Below are 7,535 nucleotides of genomic sequence, written 5' to 3'. Positions count from 1 at the left end.
GGCTCACGGGCCCAGCCGCTCCGCGGCACGTGGGATCTTCCCGGACCGGGGCACGAACCCGTGTCCCCTGCATCGGCAGGCGGACTCTCAACCACTGCGCCACCAGGGAAGCCTTGAATTTACATTTTAGATCAATACTATTAGAAGGGGAAAACTGATGAATGAATGTTTTTAATGTTTACATTTTTGTATACCATATGGAGAGGATGCATACTTTATAAAAATTAGAACTTGTGAGTATAGCTATAAAAAACAAAATGGAGTGGATTTCCACTAAACAGATACTACTTTGAAAAAAGAATTTAAAGTTCAACACAGTGCCAAGGTTTCCTTTTATGCTGTTACCTGAAATTGTGAAATTACTGTGTTTTAACCAAATTTTATCAACCAGCATTACAACAACAAAAATTTAACTATGATGGGGGAAATGTGTCAGCTAAAGCCAAAACAAAACAATTAGTAAACACCTACATTTTTGGCATCTTCACATATGCTAATGAAGAACAATTAAGTGTCAGCTGATTGCACAGAATGAAATGTCTTCAAGTTGTGAGCCACCATGCTCAAAAAACCCAGTCTTTCCCCTAATCTGATTTATTCTATAGCTCAATTGCTCATAACTTAAACCATGTGTTCCTATATAAGTGAATCTGTTGATTGTGAAGGAAATGTGTCAGTTATTATTTCAAGTCACTAGTAAAGTAATTATTAAGGAGATGGCTTTGACAGTGCAATCAGTTTTTATGATATTGTTAGAATCTGATACTGATAATATAATCAGAAAAATACTTAGAAATGCATATAACCACTTGCCTATTGTCTTCAGTTGAATAAAAAAATACATTTGCCTAAGAGATTAAACCAAAATCAGCACTTATGCTTTTAGTTCATGGCAGCCATTGTAGAATGCTATGAAATTCAGTAATTATCTTTTCTCTTTTTTTTTTTTCTGGGCAAGTGTGCAGCCCTGTTAGCTGCCAGTACACACTGTATGAATATTTAAACAGTTCATGTGATACAAGGCTTCTACCTAGCCAAGTTCTAGCTCTTTGCAATCTATCACTGGTCCCGATACTCTAGGAAAAAAAAAAAGCTGGATTATCTCCATTTTGGGCCTATGGCCTTCAGAGCTATGTCTGTGTATTCTAAGCCTGTGCTTGAAAGAGCTAAATAATCTCAGTTAAGAAGAATAAGTATACACGAGAGGGAAATAGGAGGAGATGAGAAAGAGAAAATGGTGCTTTTGCCATTCTGAGAGAATATATTAAAGAGTTTTGCCCACATGAGTAACAAGGCAAGAATATCACACCACTTCAGGTGTCCAGTGACGCACTAATAGAGTAAGTCCTTATTTGACTCGTGCATATAAACAGGGAGTGAAATTTGCGCTGCTTGTGGGATTTTCTGTATCACAGCTATGCGGCTGATTACTGACTTCTTACCTTTGCATTTCTTCACATCTGTCAGAACGCTAAAGACATCCTATCCTTATTAAAACAAAATGAATGTGAAATGATAACTGAATAGTATTAATACCACTAATAATTATTATAGCTATGATTTAATGAGCAATGGCTGTTCAAGGCAATGTTCTAAGCATTTTACTTTACTTATTAAATCCTCAAAATAACCAAATTAGTAAAAAATCATTACCTTCATTTTTTAGATGAAAAAATTGACTCAAGACAAAGCTTACTATGAAGCATATACAACTTAACTATTGGGGTGGCACTTTTGAGAAGGAGAGATGTCAATGGGAAGTAGGGGTAAAGCACTTTGGTGCCTTTAACCTTCGTTTCTTTCTTGATTGATTTCTTGCCTAAAGAAAATGGACATAAGCTAAGTATCAGTGAATGCAAGAGAAATGAAATTAAAAATAGGGGAAAGAAGGCCACCATAGTACATAGCTGTGAGGCTACATCCATACTCTACTATTAGGAAGAAGTAGGAAGTAGTATATATGTGGTTTGTGTGGGAAATCTTCTACGGAATCTGTATGGCTTTGGAAAACACTTGCCTTCTCCTTCAACCACAGAGGCCATCACAGATAGAGCTCAGCCCTAACTTATCCAAGTTGTGTAGGCCTATAGTAATCTGCGACCTTGGGCTACAATCCTCTGAAGTGTCTCTTGAATTTGAGTTCATTCCTAAGATGCTCTATGACTTAAGCATTGTTTATAAAGGGTCCCAAGACACAGTCTGGCCACTATGCAAACTCATGAAAAGGCTTCTATATTAGGAATAGCCTGGGATTTGGCTCTTCCCCACCAGATCCCCACTTAATGTCCAGAACCAGAATAGAAGAAAATTGAATTTTAAGCATTATGGGAGAAGGATGACATTTCTTCAAATAATTTCAACTTTAAAGTGGATCGCTGTAGTGCTTTATAATGCACAGATTTTTCTGTACCATAATCTGTTGACAAGGATGTCACAAAAGAAAAATTTGAGTTTGCACTTATATGTACTAGGGAACTTTTTGGTACTTTATGAATGTAAGTGCCTTTTAACTAGTCTAATTGTGTTATCCTGACAGAAGGTCTATTATACCTAATTTGCAGAAGAGGAAATTATAGCATGAGAATCTATTAAGCAAGTTGGACACAGGACAGGAATTGATTATTTATGCTCTCTTGGTTTTTAATTCACTTATGAAACCATCGAGGTGAACCAGATGTCAAAATGTAGCTAAAATAAAACACAAACAGAAGGGTGTATAATCTGAGCAGGATGGTATCTGCTCAGTCCTCATGGGTCGGTGAATGCTCACTACCTTATAGGCCAAGCCATTATTAGGCAGTTCTTATTCATCAATCCCATGAATATCTATTAGCCCCAAGATGCAGAAAGTTAAAACCAGTCATTTGCTACCTGCTAACAGCGAGGTGTATATTCTTCTACACAATTTTTTCCTTGCTTATACAATATATACAATAATTGACACACATATAAAGGGGTTTTGCTTACTTGTTTGCTTTTACTAAAATATAATCTCAATGCCCATGTAGTAAAGTGAATGGACTCACTTGTGGGAATATTAATCTATCTCTTGGGTAAATGAGAAAGCACTGTACAATTTTAAAACAATACTATTATAACACAAAAATAAAAACAAATGTTTGTGTTTGTTAAGCACTTACTATACACCTGAAACTGTTATTCAAAGAGGAGCCATCTACGTTAGATCCAGAAGGATGAGTATGAGTTCCTGGCAAAGGGGAAATGGGGGGAAAAGGTGTCCTAGACCCAGGGAGAGCATCTGTAACCCTGCTATGCACTCCCCAAGCACCTGCGTCGTCCTCTCCCAGAACACTTACCACAATGTGTGGTTTATACTAATTTGAGTTGTTCCCTTCACTACAGTGAGGACACAGAAGCCAAATCTGGAGTCTGCACTGTAAGCCCTGAGCTTAGCACTTTGCCTGAAACACAGTAAGCACTCAAAAGACTTACTAGACTTACTAAATAAAAGAACGAATAAATGAAAAATGCAAAGGCACAAGAGAACGAGTATGGAGTATTTTCTTCATAGCATTTGTCACTATTTAAAATCATGTTCCCCATTTCTTTGTATGAATATCTGTTGCCTCCATGAGAATATTCCATTAGAATAAAACCTCTGTCCATTCACCATTCTACCTGAAATGCATAGAACTCCTTTTATGTAGTAGGTATTCAAAAATGTTGAATTAATGAATGCATGAATGGCATGCTTGGGGAAAAGTGAATTTTTGAACTCTTTTATTGTCAGAAAATACACATTGCTATCAGAAATTGTCTTGCATATGCATGTGTTTAGTTGCTATTATCTTTCTCCTCCTTGTCTATCTCATATTGCCTGGATCAAAACCTGGTACAGGGTAGGCACCTGTGATAGAAAGAATATTAGCCCGCTCACAATGCCGAAGGTCTAATCCTAGGAACTGGTGAATATGTCGCCAAATCACGTGAGTCTTTAAAAGTGGATAACCTTCCCTAGGTGTAGTCAGAAAGAGATCTGAAGATGCTATGCTATTATCTTTGATGATGGAGAAAGGAAGCAACCAACCAAGGAATTCAGATAGCCTCTGGGAGCTGGAAAAGGCAGGGAATGAATTCTCCCTAGAGCCTCTTGAAGGGATGCAGCCAGGCTGAAACCTTGATTTTAGCCCAGTGAGACCATGCTGGACTTCAGATCTATGGAACTCTAGGATAATAACATTGGGTTGTTTTAAGTCCCTAAGTTTGTGGTATTTTGTCATGGTGTCAAAAGAAAATGATGATAATCAATCAATATCTGCTTCATGCGTGAATGAATGAATGGACTGGAATTTGTAAAAATGATCCATAAGGGATAACTGTGGTATAGTGATTAGATTACCTGCTCTGGAACCACTGAGATTTGGGTTTGAGTCCTGGCTCTGTCACTTACTTAAACAAATTATTCAACCTATCTAAGCCTTGAACTCTTTATGTATAAAATGATTGGGCTGGGTTTTTTTTGATATTAAGCTGTATGAGCTGTTTGCATATTTTGGAAGTTAATCCCTTGTCTGTAGCATCATTTGCAAGTATTTTCTCCCATTCCTTAGACTGTCTTTTCATTTTGTTTATGGTTTCCTTTGCTGTGCAAAAGCTTTTAAATTTAATTAGGTCCCATTTGTTTATTTTGGTTTTTATTTCCATCACTCTAGGAGACTGCTCCAAAAAAATATTGCTGTGATTTATGTCAAAGAGTGTTCTGCCTATGTTTTCCTCTAGGAGTTTTATAGTATCCAGTCTTACATTTAGGTCTTTAATCCATATTGAGTTTATTTTTGTATATGGTGTTAGAGAATGTTAGCCGTCCAGTTTTCCCAGCACTACTTATTAAAGAAACTGTCTTTCCTCCATTGTATATTCTTGCCTTCTCTGTCATAGATTAATTGACCATAATGTGTGGGTTTATTCAGATTGCACCCTATAGTCTTACTCATGAATCTACAATTTATAATCAGGTTAGGATGGATTCTTTAAACTGATTTCCAGGTTTTGACTACTTTGATTCATATATCCTAAGAAGCAATAGGTTTTTTTGTTTTTGTTTTTTAATAAACACATAGCATTACTACTGGTCATATTGTTTGTAGTCCTCACATGGACTGGTGTCCCACCAAGTTCTTCTTATCTTGGATTCCTGGGATTATTTTTTAAAAATCAAATTTCTTAATTGTTTTCAAAATAGCATTCCACCTTGTTAAAACCCTTTTGACCTTTGAGGTTGACATCTATCAAATTAGTCCTCTTTCTCTCAGCTTCTTCTTAGCACCATACAGATCACCAATAACAAGGCAGTGTCAAGGGAAGAATTCCATGGCACTCCACTGGAGATTTATTTGCAAATTGGTACAGAGACATTGAACAAAATTTGGAGTGTTCATTTATTAAGCCAGGTATGCAGTGTCCTGAAAATCTTATTATTATATCCATACTTATCCATGATAATAAATTTGCCAAACTGCAATGTAAATGTATTTGATAGGGTATGTAATAGAATTGTGATGAGAGGTAATGCAATGGTAGAAAGACCATGGACTTTGTACCAGATTTGTGTACATATAATTCAGACCTTTCAGGGCTGTGTTGGGGAAGCACAATAATCGGTGGTATACTGAAGCCATAAATTTTATGTACTAAACCTAGACTGTATAGAGCATGCAGCTATTTTTTTTCCCCTAACTGATCTAAACTTCATCATGGGCATCCATCCTGCACTGAAGAGGAACAGAATGAGGGAGGGAGAAAGTCTGCCACCTTCCCCTCCTATATGTTGGTGGTACCACCCTGCTTATATTATATCCTGTGTACTCTTTATTATTACCTTGTAATAAAATACACAGATCTTCAAATTTTGCTTTTGGTATGTAAAGGTAGCTTCGGAATTTAGAAATTCCTGTTCTCTTTTGACAAAGAGAGATTTGACTATTGAAACCAAACATTGTCTTCCTTTTCTAATTGGTACTGGCCCATCTCTCTTTTTCTTTTTCCAGTTTTATTGAGGTATAATAGACAAATTTTAAAAATCTATATACTTAAGGTATACAACTTGCTGTTTTTATATATGTGTACATTGTGAAGTGATCACCATAATCAAGCTAATTAATGTAACCATTACCTCACATAGTTACCATTTTGTGTATGTGTACATTTAAGATCTACCTACTCTCTTAGCAAATTTCAAGTATACAATACAGTGTAGTTACATTGCTATACATTATATCTGTGTGGTATGTATAGATATAATACTATGCAGGATTAAAAAAGAAGGACGTCCTGCCATTTAAGACAACACGGATCAACGTGAAGGACATTATGCTAAGCGAAATATGCCAGGCGAGGAAAGACAAATACTGCAAGATCTCACTTATATGTGCAATCTGAAACAGTCAAACCCATACAAGCAGAGAGTAGAGTGGGGGCTGCCAGGAGCTAGCGGACAGGGAAATGGGGAGATAAGATGTTGGCCCTTCTCTTATGGCATGTCCTCTGAGACACTGAATAACAGATGAGAAATCCTAGAGCTATGTTGCCCAATATGGTAGTTAATAGCTAGAGCTACTGAACCCTGGAAACGTGGACAGTGGGACCAAGGGACTGCATTTTTAATAATGGTGAAAAGTCTATTTAGGTCTTCTGCCCATTTGGGGATTGGGTTGTTTCTTTTGTTGATATTGAGCTGCATGAGCTGCTTGTAAATTTTGGAGATTAATCCTTTGTCACTTGCTTCGTTTGCAAATATTTTCACCAATTCTGAGGGTTATCTTTTTCACTTTGTTTATGGTTTCCTTTGTTGTGCAAAAGCTTTTAAGTTTCATTAGGTCCCATTTGTTTATTTTTGTTTTTATTTCCATTTCTCTAGGAGGTAAGTCAAAAAGGTTCTTGCTGTGATTTATGTCAAAGAGTATTCTTCCTATATTTTCCTCTAAGAGTTTGATAGTGTCTGGCCTTACATTTAGGTCTTTAATCCATTTTGAGTTTATTTTGTGTATGGTGTTAGGAAGTGTTCTAATTTCATTCTTTCACATGTAGCTGTCCAGTTTTCCCAGCACCACTTATTGAAGAGGCTGTCTTTTCTCCATTGTATATTCTTGCCTCCTTTATCAAAGATAAGGTGACCATATGTGTGTGGGTTTATCTCTGGGCTTTCTATCCTGTTCTACAGATCTATATTTCTGTTTTTGTGCCAGTACCATAGTGTCTTGATTACTGTAGCTTTGTACTATAGTCTGAAGTCCGGGAGCCTGACTCCTCCAGCTCTGTTTTTTAATTTCTCAAGACTGCTTTGGCTATTCAGGGTCTTTTGTGTTTCCATACAATTGTGAAATTTTTTGTTCTAGTTCTGTGAAAAATGCCATTGGTAGTTTGATAGGGATTGCATTAAATCTGTAGGTTGCTTTGGGTAGTATAGTCATGTTCACAATTTTGATTCTTCCAATCCCAGAACATGGTATATCTCTCCATCTGTTTGTATCATCTTTAATTTCTTTCATCAGTGTCTTATAGTTTTCTGCATACAG

General features: G+C 36.7%; 1 protein-coding gene across 2 annotated transcripts in view; it reads right to left on the bottom strand.

Moving 5' to 3' along the window:
* PLPPR5 (phospholipid phosphatase related 5) overlaps nucleotides 1-7,535 on the bottom strand; it is a 121,266-nt gene that overhangs the window by 29,404 nt on the left and 84,327 nt on the right. The gene's annotated exons all lie outside the window — the stretch shown is intronic.

This window comes from Physeter macrocephalus, chromosome 4, assembly GCF_002837175.3.
Source record: "Physeter macrocephalus isolate SW-GA chromosome 4, ASM283717v5, whole genome shotgun sequence".
Lineage (NCBI taxonomy): Eukaryota > Metazoa > Chordata > Mammalia > Artiodactyla > Physeteridae > Physeter > Physeter macrocephalus.
Note: the sequence above shows the minus strand (reverse complement) of the source record. Positions and strands in the feature narration are given on the sequence as shown.